Below are 17,282 nucleotides of genomic sequence, written 5' to 3' on the forward strand. Positions count from 1 at the left end.
TCCAAATATAATTTTTTTCTGGATTTTCAAGACAGAATTTCTCTGTGTCACCTTGGCTGTCCTGGAACTCTCTCTGTAAACCAGACAGACCTTGAACTCCTCTTTAGTGCTGGGATTAGAGACTAATCTAATCCCAAGTCTATTAATATGGAGGTCAGTAACCCGCATTAATAGGTTGTAGTAATAATATGCATATACACCAGTATATATAGTATAGCCAACACATTATTTAATTATTACTGTATATGAGTATTTATTTGGTTTTATTTGATAGCAGAGTAAGCACATCCATCTGTGTCATGAGTATAATTGTTCTTTTTTGATCAATAGCAAAACAACTAAGAATGTCATGATTCCCTTGGCTTGTCATTGTTTCTCTGTTCAAGTCAATACCACTCCCTGTCCGACCTGAAGACCATGTCCCCAACTGCCACCACCACCCGCCACAGCAGTGCTGTGATCTCAGCCCTGGTCCAGACACCCACTCCCTCTCAGCTAAGTGATGGTAGGAAGCTGACTCTCCTTTTGAAATCTGCTAGATTTGGAGTGCCGCATTAAACAGCATTCTCCTCAGATATCACTAATCCTTTAAATACTGTGACTTCTCTAAAAAGGGGATAAGTTATGCAGCCTTCCTCAAATTTATTATGGCTTGGTTTTTTTTTCCATAGCAAGTCTTATATGGTAAGCATATAAATGATTCAGAAAGTGTTGTTCTATGTGACTCACTCTAACCAGATTAGTAGACTTTGTTCTCATCTTTTTCAAGAAGGTAAATTCACGTCACATAGACACAATCATAGATCTCCACTTAGATCTTAAAGACTACAATCCTGAATTGCAGTTGAAAACTATTATTTTTAGATGTTCATGGTAAAAATATGTTGGGTAAATTTTAAATCAAATAACACAATTTCAGACAACTAGGGTGGGAAAGGAGTGGAAGGAGGTGTATAATTATATACGACGAGCCATAAGTCGCTCTTTTTCATCTACAATGCAGAAATTACAACTCCTAAATAATAATAAAATATATTTAGTGTGGCTGTATCTCTGTCAAATCAACCACTTTGAAAGTAAAAAAAAAAACATCACTCAAACAGATGGTATCATATAACATATACTTGGAAAGAAATGAAAATTTCAACGACACCAATGAGCTATACAAAATCTCTGTCACAGAAAACTCTAGATGGTTGGCATGCACATAATTGTTTCTTTCTAAGTCCTTTCTCTGTCTTTTCCTAGAATCATCTAGACTAGGAACTCCATTTTCTTGGTTTCTCTTTCAATCCACACCAGGATGTACCTGGCTAATGGGAGGGGCAGAGAGAAGAGATGAGGAGACAGGGCAGGGGCTCCTCTCTCAACTCTCGTGGTCTTTATCCTTAGCAGGTGTCCCAGTGACTCAAGCCATCAATAGACAGTATGGGCTCTGTAGGCGGAGATGTTCGGTATAGCTTTTCTTCTCTCACTCACTAGTCCCACTTCCTGGACTCTGGGCATGATTTGTCTCCCACTGTCTTTGCAGCCCTAGAGCAGTCACAGACTCCCAGGGTTGCCAGTCTCCAATTTCCTCCCCTTTCTCTGTTTAATTCTTTCCTTCCCACACCTAAGCACTCCTCATGATTGCCCCACCCTTATGAAATGTCAAATTGATACAATAATCCTTCCTACACACAATGGCCAATACAAGGGAAATAGAATGTTTGATATAGTTTAGAAGATTAGTCAGGAGTCACGTAGTGACCCATTATACTCTATCAATGATATTATTTCAGTGTAGTGAGGATTCCCAAATGATTAAAAACACACACACACACATATATATATATATATATATATATATATATATATATATATATATATGAGTGTATAATAAGGAGCAGGGGACCAGCTAGACTGTCACTGACGAAGGATGGTCTCTTTCTGCATACTAGTATGCACAACACAAGTTATGAGTCTAGACAATGAACACTATCACGACATTAAAACAAAATGAGCACAGCGCAGCAGGCTGCTGAAACTGGGGAAATAGAAGGAGTCTGCCAGGGAAGGTGAGCCGGAATATTTGAAAGAAAGTCCCACCTCCTTGCCTTATTAAATGCAGGATTAAAATCAAGGTCCCATCCCTCTTGTGTTTGCGTTTCTTCATCTATAAATCAATCAATCAATGTATTCACATAGTAAATTATATGATTGAAATCATGTTTGGGAGAGATTGCTCACTAATTCTTGACAGGCTTCAACACAATCATCCTTTTTATTATTGTGAGTTCTAGGTTATAGATTCTTTGTGAATCAAGGATTCCCCTAAATAGGTCTCTGTCACTTTAATATTCTTAGAGGCGAGCATGGTCTTCATGCAGCAAGAAGACGTATAGAGTTTTATCCCTGTATCGTTAGCAAGTTGGCTTCACACCGGGAAGGAAAAGAAGTGGGCTGACCTTTCATCTAAATCTGCAGATTGAAACAAGACCCTCTAACTCATAGCCTTGTGATTGTTGGACAAGTGCTAGAGCACACACATCCCCAGCCAGGACCTCCCTGGAGGAAACAGGGGCTTTTTATTGGCTGTGATAGGCATTACTGCTGTTTCCTCCAAACATTTCCAGTTTCCCCATTACATCCTGAATCTCTTATTAGAGTAGAGCCATATGACAAGATTTGGAAAACGCACTTTGGTGGGAAGGTATCGGTCATTTGAGGACCAGAACAGAATTCCCTTCTCCATGCCAGGCTCCTTTTACACTTAAGGGCCCCAGCCAGCAGCCCTGAAAATAGCTGCTATTTTGCTTGTCTGAGTGGTCGTAATGACTGGAGATAGAGCATAAGAAAGATACAAATTTTGCGTGATAAGCCACTGATATTTGGAGGTTATTTACCACTATGGCATCATTGAGATTTTCTTCTATAAATTTAAGAACTAAAAATAGTAGCGAGAAGTACAAACACAGATTACCATTCCCAGAACCATAATGGACTCATCACAGCTGTAATTATTTTTGCCACCTAATAATTTTTTCAGAGTGGCAAGTAATTAATCCCCTTGTGCTAAAATGACCTGTGGCCTGGTGAGAGAAAAGGGAAGAAGAGTGGAGACTTGGTCTTGTGCAGTGGATAGGGTTCATAGTTTGGGGTTGAAGATTTAGGATACTCAAATGAAAGGAGGCCTACAAACTCACCCATGAGACTCACTGTGCCCGGGGGACATTTCCTTCTAATGCTGCCGGGAAAAAAAGGAGTAAGTTAAAAGACTGCAACAGCGCCTGGTATATAGTATATCTTTTCGATGATTAAGAAGGAAAGTCAGATTTTAAACAAACGACAAATTTTTAACATAATTGGCTCCTGTGTGATAGAGTAGTTATCTTTGTACATCTGATATACTTAACAAAAACTTAGGTTAAAACAAAAGCTTAAGAGTTTACACGGAATAAGTAATAATCATTTAAAGATCCACAACTAAAAATGGAAGCTAAGAAGGTCATTCTAGTACCCCTCTAACTGTACAGTGATGAATCCATTTCTTATTTATACTGTCTTTCATCTCAAAAAGTAGCTGTCATTCTGAATCAAAGCTCATCGCTGCTTCATGTCCCATAGTACATATGTTTATTGCATCTCTACATATTCATAAATCATATATTCAAATCTTCACTCTCTTAGTTTTATTCAAAGGGTATTTTTTGAGAAAGCCTTGATATCTTAAAAAATACTAGAGTCAATAATATGCACAAAACCAGGAAAAAATAATCACATGGAAAAAAATATATATCTATCATGATTAAAGGAGGCATATTGTGCTGGGAATATAGCTTGGCAGAGTGCTGCCCCTTATGCACTAAGCCCTAGATTTGAGCCCCAGGTGTGAAGGCAGAAGAAACAGGACTTCAAGATCACCCCTATCAACATAACAAGTTCAAACTCAACCTGAATTACATGAGACCTTGCCTCAAAGCAAACAAGCAAACATCAACAAAACCAGAGGAAGAAAGTGAGATAAAGAAAGAAGGGACACTGAAAGGAAATAGAAAGCATTTGGAGCTGAATAATGGCTCAAAATTTCTCAAGGCTATAATACAAAGACCGATGGAGAAACACATTGAATGTCATCTTTCAGCCTCTAAATGCACCTGCACAGGCTCACAAATACATAACACACACACACACACACACACACACACACACACACACACACACACGCACACACGCACACATGCACACACACACAAAGTTTAATTTAAATTGTCTCATGTATAATGTTACATACCAAAAAATTCAATTTACTTAAAAGAAGTTTCTCAAACTTAGAAACTACTAAAATTAAAAGGAAAATAAGAAAAAGTCTTAACAGTTTTATATCTGTTTAAAATAAATGATTGTCTATTTAAAATCCAGCCAAAAAGCAAACCTCACACCCAAATGGCTTTGTGGCGAATTCTTCTAACTACAGAAGAAAGCAATAGCAGAGTCTTACACATAGTCCTCAAGCACAGAAGAAAGTGGCAAGATTTTAGGAAAAATATAAGAAAGCATTTCCATGATCTTCAAGAAGTCACAGATTGCCACAATAGGATCCAAAATATAAAAAATGTACAACTCATAATAAGAAAATTTTGATAACCTAGACATTGTTAAAATCAGGATATTCCATTTTCACAAGACACTACCAAAGGAATGAGAAAGTAAATCACGTAACAGATTGAAGATGTGTACAGTAACTCTCTCTATAAAGATATATCTATTCAGACACATATATAGATATACCTATATAAAGACAGATCTGAAAAGGAGCTGAAATCTGTAACACAGGAAAAATTTCTAAGTCCAAAAACAAATACTGACATCTATCAGAAAAACTAAACAAAAACGTGAACAAGACCTTTGGAAGTGAAAATAGTTAAAGTCAACTGACAAAAGACGTAAATGGACACACATCCAGAAACAAGTTGCAGATGGTGAGTTAACACATACAAGGATTCCTAACCATCCGTCAGTAGGGAGGATGCAAAGTAAAACTATATACCATAGCAAGGGACACCTGCAGATGACCACAGTGTAAAAGCAGCAATGTCAAATGCTGACAAGGATCGGGGGAAACTCACAGCTGAAGACACTGTAAACTAGGGCAACCAACTCTGTAAAAAGTTAGAAGGGGCTCATGACGGGCGTTTGTATCCAAGAAAAATGGAAGCTTAGGCTCACCCTTAAATGTGTACACACACGCTCGGCACGGCTCTATTTCATTATAGCCCTGTATGGAAAGCAACACAGCTGTTCATCAGCTGGTGAGTGGCTGACAGCGTTGTAGTGCACACATACCGTCGCTGAGAGGAGGTATTCTTAGGAAAGCAGAGCCTTGTCAAGACACTCCTGAGAATGCCCACTTTCCACACAAGTTCTTTTTTTATTTTTTTAAGGCAGTGTTCTCTGTGTAACAGCCCTGACTGTCCTGGAACTTGCTCTGTAGACCAGGCTGACCTCGCTTTCACAAAGATCCCATTGACTCTGCCTCCCAAGTACTGAGACTAAAGGTGTGCACCCAGCTTTTACTCAGATTCTTAATACAGAAGCTCTTCCATACACACACCATCTTCTTAGGTGGATCAGGACAGTTATGGGGAATAGCATCTAGACATGACGGATGCAAAAGAATGCAGTATTCTGGCAACAAAAACAAACACTATGGACATAAATTGCTAAGAACCGAAACGTTTCCTTTATTGAAATTTTGGCAGGAAAAGTGACAAACGAGGACAAGAGCACCAGACTTGAGTACTTGACACCCACAAAATGTAAATGAGTTGAAACTTTATCTCTGTCGCTTGTCATTATGAGTCTCCCCCACTTCATTCAAGTCTTTAAGCCGCTCATGGTGAGGAAACAACCCCACCCCCTTTGTCAGACAGTGGGTAGATATTTGGGATCACAAAGGTGACCACATACCTTTGGAAGATAAAGAATGGACACTGTTTTAGATTCATTTCTTGGCAAATGAGAACGTTTTCTTTGTTAACTAACATTTCAGAAAGGAGTTTGCTCAACTGAAGAAAAGCTAATGAAGGAAAAATTCCCTTCCAGACGATGTCGCTGAACATTTTTTCCCAGACTGAAGGTATCTATCTGTAAGACCTAGAATCAACTTTGAGATAAGCCCTGAGCATGACCGTGAGAGATTTTTCTAGATTAGGTTAATTTGCAGGGAAAGATCTATCCTAAATGTGGGTAGCGTCATGGGCTAGAGTCGTGGGTCCCATAAAAAGGAGGAAGCTGGCGGACAACATGCATTCCTTTTTCTCTGCTTCCTCACCAAGGATGTATCAGCTGCCCAAAGCTCTGGTTGCCATAGCTTCACTGCCAGGTCAGACTCTAAGATAAAAAAGACTCTACGTCCTTTAAGTTACCTTTCATTAAATATCCGGTCATAGCAACAAGAATAGTAACTAATATAAAAACCAGCTGAGATTTGTACTACAAATTCAACATAAAACCGGGAAAGGAAACACAAGGCCAGGTCCTCAGGATTACACAAAAGCAAGCACTATGTTCCATTATTCTTCTAGAACATTAAAAACTGAGAGAGAGAGAGAGAGAGAGAGAGAGAGAGAGAGAAAGAGAGAGCTGAAACGATGTTCCCAGGACAAACCTATTTTCCAGATTTCTTTGCACACATTCTAACCCCAATGAATATCTAAGCATTCAGATGTGTCCTCTGCAGTGGCACATGCCTTTACTCCCAGCACCCAGAAAGCAGAGGATGGAGAATCACTATGAGCTCCAGCCTTATCTACATTGTGAGTTACAGGCCAGTCAGGATTAGACAGACAGACAGACAGACAGATAAACTCTGTCTCAAAAAACCAACCAAATAAACAAGATGATAATAAATAAATGAATAAATCCCAAATGTAAGCAAACAAGTCTTAGAATATCATCTCAAGTTGAGATTCTAAAACAATCATATTTTCCACAAGAACTACAGAGAGCAGTAAGCTTGCAACATCTACTCTCCAGAAAGAGAAATTTGAGGAAGAAGAGAAAAGAAGACCTCATGTGTTAAAAAGCCTTTGAGTACACTAACTACACTAATTTAGAGTTCATTTGAAAAACAGGCCAAAGTCACCAGCAGCAGGGAGTTTACAATATTGTCTCAGAGAAGCCATCAACACAGACACTGCCGAGACAGGCTTGGCTGTCATTCCTAAGCAACGTGGCAAAGCTTGGTTAAAGACTGAGGCATTGCATCTCTTTCCTTATGTCATGACCTTCTGGGTCACCTTCTGCTTCAGCCTTTAACTAGCCTATTCTTCCCACTTTTTCCAAAGGAGGGGAAAACAAGCACAAATAAAAGAAAGAATTATTAAACATTAGGTGGGAATGCGTGTTATGGAGGCACCACTGGTGAGCCTCTGAAGGGAGGGCCAGCTGTGGGAGTTTATAAGGCTTTATGGGGAAAACAGATAGATTGTGTCCTCTCCAACCCAACAGTCAACCTGGACAATCTGCTTTCAGAGTCATTAGCTAGACCATCGCTTCTTAATTTGTGAGGAGACTTTGAACTACAATATCAGTTGCAATGCCTGTGATAGAAATCATGGGGGGGGGGCCTCTCGAATATACTGGAGACCTGGGAGGTGAGGGACTCTCAGGGCTCAAAGGGGGTGACATTGGATGAAGTGTTCTACAGTGGGGAAGGGGAGCCTGTAGTCTACCTCCAGTGGAGGAACAGGACAACAAATGGAGGAATGGGGTTGCCATCCCACAGTCAAAAGCTCTGACTCAGAATTGTTCCTGTCTGAAGGAACTGCAGGGACAAAAATGGAGAAGAGCATGAGAGAAAGGAGGTCCAGTTACAGACCTACATTGGGATCCAGCTCAAGGGGAGGCCCTAGGCCCCGATACTGTTACTGATGCTGTGGTGTGCTGGTGGACAGGAACCTAGCGTGGCTGCCCTCTGAGAGGCCCGACAAGCAGCTGAGAGAGTCAGATGCAAATACTAACACCCAACAAATGGACAGAAGCTAGGGACCCCTGTGGTTGAACTGGGGAAAAGCTGGAAGAATCCAAGGAGGAGGGCAGCCCCACGGGAAGACCAGCAGTCTCAACTGAACTGGACCCCTGAGATCTCTGAGACATTGAGCCACCAACCAGGCAGCCTACACCAACTGCTATGGCCCCCGATACATATACAACAGAGGACTGCTTGGTCTGACTTTAGTGAGAGAAAATGCACATAACCCTCGAAAGACTTGAGGCCCCAGGGAGTAGGGAGGCCTAGTAGGCTAGGGGTCAAGGGTGGGGACACCCCCTTGGAGAAGGTGGGGGAGAAGTTATGGGATGGGGAGTGGTCAGGAGGCAGATTGGGGAAGAAGTCTAGATTAAACGATTAAAAAATAAAAAATAAATAAAACTTTTCAAAAAGAAATTATCCTACAGAAATTGGTTCAATAAGTCAAATGAGCAAGTCTATGACTTGAACGAGTCCCTCCCCAAGTGGGACAGAACTGTAGGGGAGGCCCAGCTGAATTTTATGTTGCTGATTACTGGAATTACGGTCAGAGAAAGAAATGGGTCACAGTTTACACAGACTCTTTTGGTGACTATTTACCAAGCATCTGTTGTCTGCCGGACACACCCTGCACTAGGCACTAGAACACAAGAATTCCAACCAAGCTCTTGCCCTAGTGGCAGTCTTCTAAGAGAAAGAGGTGAAATTAAACCAATAATTATGCACTTTGTTATTAACAGATGGGACGAGTCTAATTGAATCACTTGAAAGTTATTAAAAAAAAAATTAAGCTGAGGGAGACAGTGACTTTCCAAAGGTCAGCTGGGGAGATGAGTCAGAAAGGCAGATGGCGTGAGATGTGTTCCACGGAGCAGGATGAGGACTAGGTGGAGGTGCTGGCCCCACTGTCTAGGAGTTTTGTGACTTACCAGAACCTGCACCAATGCCTCTGTATCAGAGCGGTGGTGGCAGGCCACGAAGCCCGGTTTTGTAATCATCACAGGAAAACAAGGCACATGGCACAGTTAGCACTCAATAAATGCTACTTGTCATCCCATCAATAGTGACAGTTACTACTGCTAAAAATATTTGTCTTAACAGCGAGACCAGTGCTTTTTATCTCTGCATCCCACTGCCTTGATACCATTTCAATTTTTTTCCCCTCTTTTCTTCCTAACCATAAGAAGTTTCCTAGAAAGTAGGTCAGACTCCAGCAAACTCTCGGCACTGTGGCTTCTGGATGAAAGAGAATAGGAAGCCTTTCAGCAGCTCTGGGTACCTATCCGGGCTTCCAACGGATGACAAAATATTTCCATGAACATTTATTTAATTTTGTCCCCAGGCTTGTTCATAATTCTGACCATCTGGTACTGGAGGTTTCTCTATTTTTAATATTTCTACTTTGGGTGTTTCGCTTTTTTAACCTATTCTAGGATTAGTCGCCCCCTTGCAGCCACCCCCGCTCTCTCCACCAACCCCTGATTTAATGAGCTTGAACGAATTCTTTCATATGACAAATTTGCCACAGCTTATAACTTTGATAACCCCAGAGCTGTAAAGCGAGGACATGTCAAGCCACGTGAAAGGTCACTGCAAAGCCAAATGTTGTCCTGGAAACCTATGACATTGTTCTAACAAAGACACACCAACGATATGTGCCGCAAACATGCATAGAGCTTCCTGAAAGGAAGGCCTCCACCCCAAAGTACTAACATCCACTCTAATTAAGTCTGGTCAGATCATTCTTCTAAAGACTAACAGTCTGAGCTGTCCACACAGGTCCCCTTAGGCCATCTGTCTTGCCTAGCTGACCCAATGGTAAACATGTAAGGTATTTTCCTTTCACCTGGAGCAGTGTTGTCCCCAAGAATAACTCTATCCATAGATGTGTCTGTTTCTCTGTCTGTCTGTTTGTTTATTTCATCATTTAATATGGCTGGGGGTAATATGTGCACAGAAAATGACTTGGAGGAAATAGCGACACAAAACCCGACCCGCTCTAGGATTTCACTGTCCCTGGTGTCCCTCATCCTCACCTGTATTTCAATTCAACTCTCTCATCATCCTGCCTGAATATCCTGTATCTCCAGATGAGGTTTTAATAAATGTTTGAATAACCAGGTAATGGCCCAGTGTTGGAAATATCACAGAAAACCATGAAGACAAGGGATGCATCCAAATCTTGATGGCGGAGGACGGGGGAAATGAACAGTTAGCTGTAAATAAAATTTCCAGGATGAATGCAGCCGTTCTGTCTCCACCTCCATGAGGCTTCCTTTTATAAGATAAGCTATCCCCTGTATTTTTATAAACTTCCTGTATTTTTATAAACGTTTTCATCGTTCATTTATGGACCTCCTAACCACCAGAGCAGCAATGCACACAGCAGATATTATTCCCATTTCTCCAATAACGGAACTAAGAATCTGAGAAGTAATAAAACTTGCCCAAGATCACACAAGTGGTAAATTGAGCCAAAAGAATCTAGATCATTTCCCCTCTTCTGACAGAGTGCTCAGCGTCTCTCTGATTTACCCATGCTTTCTTTTCAGGGTCAGAACACTTGGAAAAAAAGAATGCAGGGTTTGCAGCACGCACTCAAAACTTGTACTAACTTGTTTGTGTTAAGGGTTTATTGCTGGGACAAGATCCTAGGTAAAACAGCTAACAGGGGGCGGAGAATTTATTTTGGTTCACAGTTTAGATCCGTGATCACTTGGATACTTTGTTTCTAGACCCGTGTGTGGTAAGACAGAACATCATGGAGGAGAGAAGCTGCTGACTGTGGCAGATAAGACCCAGAGAAAGACAATGAAAAGGACAGTAACTGGAATAAGGCAGAACTTTCCAAGGTATGTGCCATGAGCCTGTTTCTCTAGCAAAACCCCATATCCCAGTGGTCAGTTTAGCCATGAGTTTAATCCATGTATCACTCCCCCAGTGAGAGAGGGCTCCAGGTTCCTGACCTCTCCAGAGCCCACCGGAAGGCAGCCAAGCCTTCAGCATAGGTGCCTTGAGGAAACGCATTTGTGGACAAACCCTAACATTGTTTTGTTTAGCCTATGCTTGTTGTAGTTGACATTTCCAGGAGCAACTTGAAAACCCCTGTTACAAAATACACAGTAGAATTTTGACAAAACATGACATTCTTTTAAGTACATATTCAAGCATTTAGGAAAGTAAGAGATATCTTTGAAATACATTCTTTTAACTACATATGTAAGCATTTAGGAATAAGAGCCAAAAACAAATAAGACCTAAAACTCTAAGAGTATACGGCCACATTGAGTCACTGTGGCCATAGTTACCATGGAAGGCTCAATTCTTACCATTCAAAGTAGTTTTGCTAACACACCATGTCATCTCTCCTTCTATATATGCAAACACAAGCATATGAGGGTTCATATATACCACAGGCATGCATATATAACGGATGTTTTTAAATGGCATAGCACATTTCAAGGGTAAAGAATGGATAATATCAACAAAAGTGTTTTAAAGGCAAAAAACACGTGACTCATTAACAGATATTTACTTTCACCTGCTATGTGCTGTTCAAAAAAAATTGTGTGTGTGTGTGTGTGTGTGTGTGTGTGTGTGTGTGTACCAACCCAAGTATATGAGTAGGTCTAAATGATTATGAAACCTATACTAGGAACCTAGAAGATATCAAAAGATCGTGGATTTACAATCCAAGGGTGGAAACATTTTGACAACAGCCTACCACACTACTATTTCCTATGCGGATCTTGTTGAGTACAGTGTGCAGTTACTCTGAATTCAGAGGAAGGAAAAGCATCAGCAAAAGTACTGTGGGCCCTCCCTCCTTACATTTCAGTTATGGAAAACTTCAGAAACAATTATGCCTTTCAGACCCATCCTTCTAGTTGCTGATTAGACAGTGAGTACCAGGTGGCGTCCTTTCTCCTGGGAAATTGTTTTGGTTAACAAAGCAAACAAAGGCCATAGTCAGTGGGTCTTGTATTAAGAAAAAAAAGAAAGAAAACCAACCTCAAAGAGCACAGTGGCAGCTCAGTTCAATAAAAGAGATTCTAAACTCTTCGATCGGAATGGGGCCAGACTCTAGGCTTCAGTAACTCTCCTGCCAGAGTTTCCCAGTTCTTAGCTTTTGCTGGCGAAGCCCCGTGATTGGGTGGGCCCCTCTCTCACATGGCTGTGTCTTATTCCACCACAGTACTTGCAAAGTCTATTTTCAAGAAATGCAAATGGCCACTATTTTAATCTCCCAGTAAATAGATATTTTCCCCCTCAACAGAAGCAAGTCTAGCATTTTCACAGTTTCAGGTTAACGTTTCTAATAATTGTTCCTTAGTTCCTTTCTTTTGTGCTTTTGAGGACAAACCCATGAATGAAAGGCTCGGTAGTGAGTATAATTCTTCTCTCTCCTTTTGACAGTGGATTCCTTTGCTGGGAAATGAAAATACCTTCGTGTTGAAATGGCAATCCGTGGTGGTTTCTCTGCTGAATGGACCCTGACAGACCCACTTTCAGAACCTATTCAGTTCTTATTGATCACCGTTTTCTGCCCGGCATGAGCCATCAGAGTACACCCTTCTCTGCAGAGCTACTGCAAGTAACAAAAGAGCTGAGTTTGGAGCACGGAACTTGGTGTTCGAGTCTCAGTTCTACCAATGACTGACTGTGTGACCTCAAGGACTTTAGATCTTTGAGCCTTCACTTGCCTACTCCACAAAGAGGGATGTGGGATTCTAATGGATTTCTAAGTTCCCTTCCATGTTCAAAAGTTCTTTATCTCCTGTACTGGAATATATATGGAAATACCCTTCCAATCGACTTTAGTAAAACTCATCTTTAAAGTCATAAAGGAACTGTGAAATGTTAAAAGTAGAGGGATGGAGGAAGGCAGGCCTTGGCCCAGATGAGTACAGGAGAGAGTTTATGTCTTAATTAGACTCAACTCCCTTCCTATATAGATGTTTTAATGTTATTATCCAACACTGATCTTTTTCTCTTTCTTCCTTTTTTTCATTCATTCATTCCTTTATTATCTTATTAAATGTATTTATTTATTTCTGTATGAGTGTTTCAGAGTATTCTATGCATTCCTGGTTCCTACCATCACCAGAAGAGAGCATTACATCCCTTGGGACTGTAGTTACATGTGTCAAGCTGCCACGTGGGTGCTAGGAAACAAACTCAGGCCCTCTGAAAGAGCAGTGCATACTCTTAACTGCTGAACCATCTCTCCAGCCCCAACACAGGTCTTTCAGATAAATATTCATTTAACACCTAGGAGGGGGAAGGGTGGGCCTGGCCTATCTGTGGGAGGAGATTCAAGAACTGGGAGCAGTTTAAGGTGTTCTCCTCCACCACACTCTGTGGTGATTTTCAGAAAGTGTTGAGATGATACAAGAATAGGGCCCTCCCCACAAATTACTAAGTATAGATAATTTAAAAGAATTACCCAAGTTGATCCCAGGACCAAGTGGAAGGTCAAATTAAGCAATTTCATTTGCCCCAAGATTACAGCAAAGGAAACTCATCCTAGGGAGGGTCCCTGACCTGCTCCACAACACTACTGACATCCTGACTCAGTCAACCACCAACTCAGCCTTGTTCTCCTTTCTAAAAACTGACTTCTTTTACTTGTGAGATTTAATACAATTACATCATTTCTCCTTTCCATTTCCTCCCTCCAATCCACCTCTCACATCCCTCTTTGCTCCCTTTTAAATTCATGGCCTCTTTTAAATTAGTTGTTGTTATATGTGTGTATGTGTACACACACACACACACACACACACACAGACACAGGTTTCTAAATACATATCTGACACATATTGGCCAGGCTGTACTATTTTATTAGTATGTATGCTTTCAGAGTTGCCATTGGTATTGGAGAACCAATTCATGTACTCTTCCCTACCAAGGACGGTTTTGCCCAATCCTTTATGCCTGTAGTTCTTTGTGCAGGGTTGAGGCCTCGTGAACTTTACTCTGTCCACTTTAGCATGTCTATTCAGATACATGTTTACGGTGTTTATGTGTGTCCCTGATCAGTTCATGTTGGTAAGACACTATGCATGTAACTTCTGACACTTCTAGGAGACATGATCTCTCGGCAAATGATCTGACTCTTACAATCTTACAGTCCTCTCTCCCACAATGTTCCTTGAGCCTTAAGCACTTTATAACTGTATCCATTGGGACTGGGCTCTGGGCCCTCCATCTCTACATTGTTTATGTGTGGTTTTCTGTAAAAGGTCTAGTTTGCAAAAGCAAACTAGAAAAGACCTTATTGAGTGAGAACCAGAAAGACCATCATCTGCCCTTCTACCTTTAGTTTGTTTGTGAGTTTCTTCTGTTTGCTTTGAGGCAGGTATCCTATATGAGAGCCTGACCTCAAACTGAGTCTGTAGCTGACGATGACCTTGAACCTCTGATTTTCCTGCCTCCATCTCCAGAGTCCTATGATGCTCTCATGCGCTTTTTGCAGTGCTGGGGGTCAAACACAAGGCTTCTTTTGTGCTAGGCATGCACTCTAGTAACAAAGCTACATATCGGGTTTTATTCCACTCCACACTGGTGAGGTCCAGGGACATCAATCCTATGCAGTTAGTGCACCCTGATCTTCTATCTCCACCACTGTTTTCCCTGCCAGCTATCAAGAAACTCCTTCATACTGCCGAGTAATGAATGGCTTTCTTTCTCCCTCGGAGAAGCAGATACAGGTAGAGAAATAGATAAAGGCAGATTTATTAGGAGGCAGCTCTCAGGTGGGTCAGGTGGAAGTGAGTGGAGTCACACAATGGGGCTAACACAAGGGGCTTTTATAGAGCTTAGGGAGGGAGCGATGATGTGTCAGCTAGGAGCTGAGATTGTACTCATGTATGGTCAAAAACTGAGCTTCTGGGTGGGCATTCTTGGGTGGATTGTTAGGGGAAGGAGGACGGATGGGGTTTCCCAGTTTATGCAGGGGTGAGCAGGGGTTCCCACCAAACAAGTAAGTCTGTAGATACTGGGTGACTCTTCAACCGTCAGACACTCTGAACTTTTGGACATGGGGTAGATCACTGCGTATATATCTCCACAGCTCTAGAGGTCGATAGTTTATTTTGCTCCAGCACCATTACTCAGCTGCTCCAAGCGTAAGTGAGGGTAAGTGAGGAGAATCTGCTGATGGGTAGCTCTGAGCCAGGTTCTGCCTTCACACAAGGCACAATAAACTAGAGGTTACCAGTGGCTGCCACAGTGAAAGGTAAGAGCAGAACCTGAAACCTCGTAATGCTCACCCGTCCCCATGGGAAACTTCATTGTCACAAAGGCGAATTTCAGACTCCTGATGTGAGGTCATCAAAGGTGAGCCTGGGAATACAAATGCACCACTGGCCTTTCAGAGATGGTAAAATTAAGTTCCAGAATACCGCCGAGCAGGATAGCAAATAAGCACTTGTTTTACAGATCATTTTGTGATGCGGGGAACAAAGAGACCAATTTTAAATGGTAATATTTATCCAGAATTATATTATTCACAATCAAAATGCTGACTGCCACATAACTCGGTGTCCAGTCCTCACCACAGCCTTCTGAAGGAGGCATTACTGAGACACAGGCTTTATAGAGAAGGTCACTCAGCAAGCAACCAAATCTGACAGCTCACAACTAATGATGACAGGGTGCAAATCCATGTGAGCCTGCTTCTAGAATATGTATCTCTCAGGGAACATGTTAGTTTGAGACCACCAAAAAGAGTGGGCAGGTCTAAAATCGGAGAATGAAATGCTTTAAATCACATTCCTAGGCCTAAAAACATTAAGATACTCTGTGGCAGACTTCCATTCCAGTTTCCCAGTAAACTACAAGTCTCAGTGTCCCTTGGGATTTTAAATGACAATGTGAGTCATGTGTGTGTGTGTTTGTGTGTGTGTGTGTGTGTGTGTGTGTGTGTGTGTTGTGAGAGAGAGAGATATGTCACTTTTAGAACCTGTGTAGAGATGCTTCTCTCTCTCTCTCTCTCTCTCTCTCTCTCTCTCTCTCTCTCTCTCTCTCTCTCTCTTCCCCCATGCTGCAATTAAAGGGGCAGGCTTACAGTCAGGACACAGATGGGAACAAACAGTCAAGGAGAAGGAGAGAGGGAAAAGGAGAGATAACTTTCTGAATCAACGCCTAGATGAAGGTTTCCATAGTTGCAAATCATGGAGAATAACTCCAGCCATCCTATAAAAATAATTATTTATTAAAGGATATGAGATCATACATAAAATCTCCCAAGAAGTCAGAGAAACAGTAAAATGTCTACAGCCGTGAATAATACCAAAGTTGTGCCACGATGCCATTTCACTGGAAACATCATTTAAAGCCACTGCTGGCCTGCAGACTCCAATATGGCCTCTAATGCTGAGTACAGCAGATATGCTGCTTATAACATAAGGTGCCCTGGCTTCAGAATCCTAATGAAACACCACCACCTTTGCCATGCTGGTTTTTGCCATTTCCTGTTGAGGGCAGAAGTTGGGAAGATGCACATCTGTCTTCCATGGTGGCAGACTTATTTTTAAGGTCATAGTTCAGTCTAACATAGAAACCTAAAAAAAAAAAATGCTGAGTGACAAAAGCATAGCGATAAGACAACCATTTATCTGGCCACCTTCCAAACAGAATGAGGGCTGGACTATCGATTAGTCTGCATAAGAGTATTGACAGAGACAGAAACCCAGACTCATCTACAGTGAAAGCCATCAAGAAAGAAAGAATGACTAACACCAAACCCCTAAACCAATCTCTTCAAAATACATGGCACCTTTATTTTACCTTTGGTAAAGTGGATGACTGCCTCTCAGTTTGGAACCCCTGGTTGACCTAGATTGGTTTAATCTAACTAGGACACAAACATTCAATTAACAAAGTAGAAAGGAAAAGATAGTGGTTATTAAAGATGCAAAGAGTATCTGGTGAAGGATAATGTGTCTTTGGCTGAAACTATTGACCTGGTTATATAAGAAGACTTCCTATGGGGCCCGTCCTGGTAAAATACCAAAGGTCACAGGGGCCCTAGGAGAATCAGTAGTAGAAAGGGGAGCTACCTTATCTTACCTGAAGGGCCATAAATTAATGCCCACTCAATGAATAATTCACCACTTAAACTCTATCAACATTTCTGTGTCCTTTGGCATACAAAACAATGACCAGGACTCACCTAGCAGAAGGCAGGCAGTCAACCCAGTTCCTGCCCATAAGGGCATCTGAACTCACTTTGTAAGATGAGAAAGTAGAATGGAAAGAAAAAGAA

General features: G+C 41.4%; 1 long non-coding RNA gene across 3 annotated transcripts in view; it reads right to left on the reverse strand.

Annotated features, from left to right (window-relative positions):
- Positions 1-17,282, reverse strand: part of LOC102551665 (uncharacterized) — a 62,996-nt gene that overhangs the window by 38,498 nt on the left and 7,216 nt on the right. The window contains exon 1 of one of the 3 annotated variants that reach the window (XR_015627268.1): positions 12,457-12,604. The exons of the other annotated variants lie outside the window; for them this stretch is intronic. This is a non-coding gene — a long non-coding RNA (uncharacterized LOC102551665). Of the gene's footprint in view, positions 1-12,456; positions 12,605-17,282 lie in introns of those variants that run through there. 3 annotated transcript variants of the gene reach the window in all.

The sequence above is a fragment of the Rattus norvegicus genome, chromosome 8, assembly GCF_021556685.1.
Source record: "Rattus norvegicus strain SHRSP/BbbUtx chromosome 8, alternate assembly SHRSP_T2T, whole genome shotgun sequence".
Taxonomy (NCBI): Eukaryota; Metazoa; Chordata; class Mammalia; order Rodentia; family Muridae; genus Rattus; species Rattus norvegicus.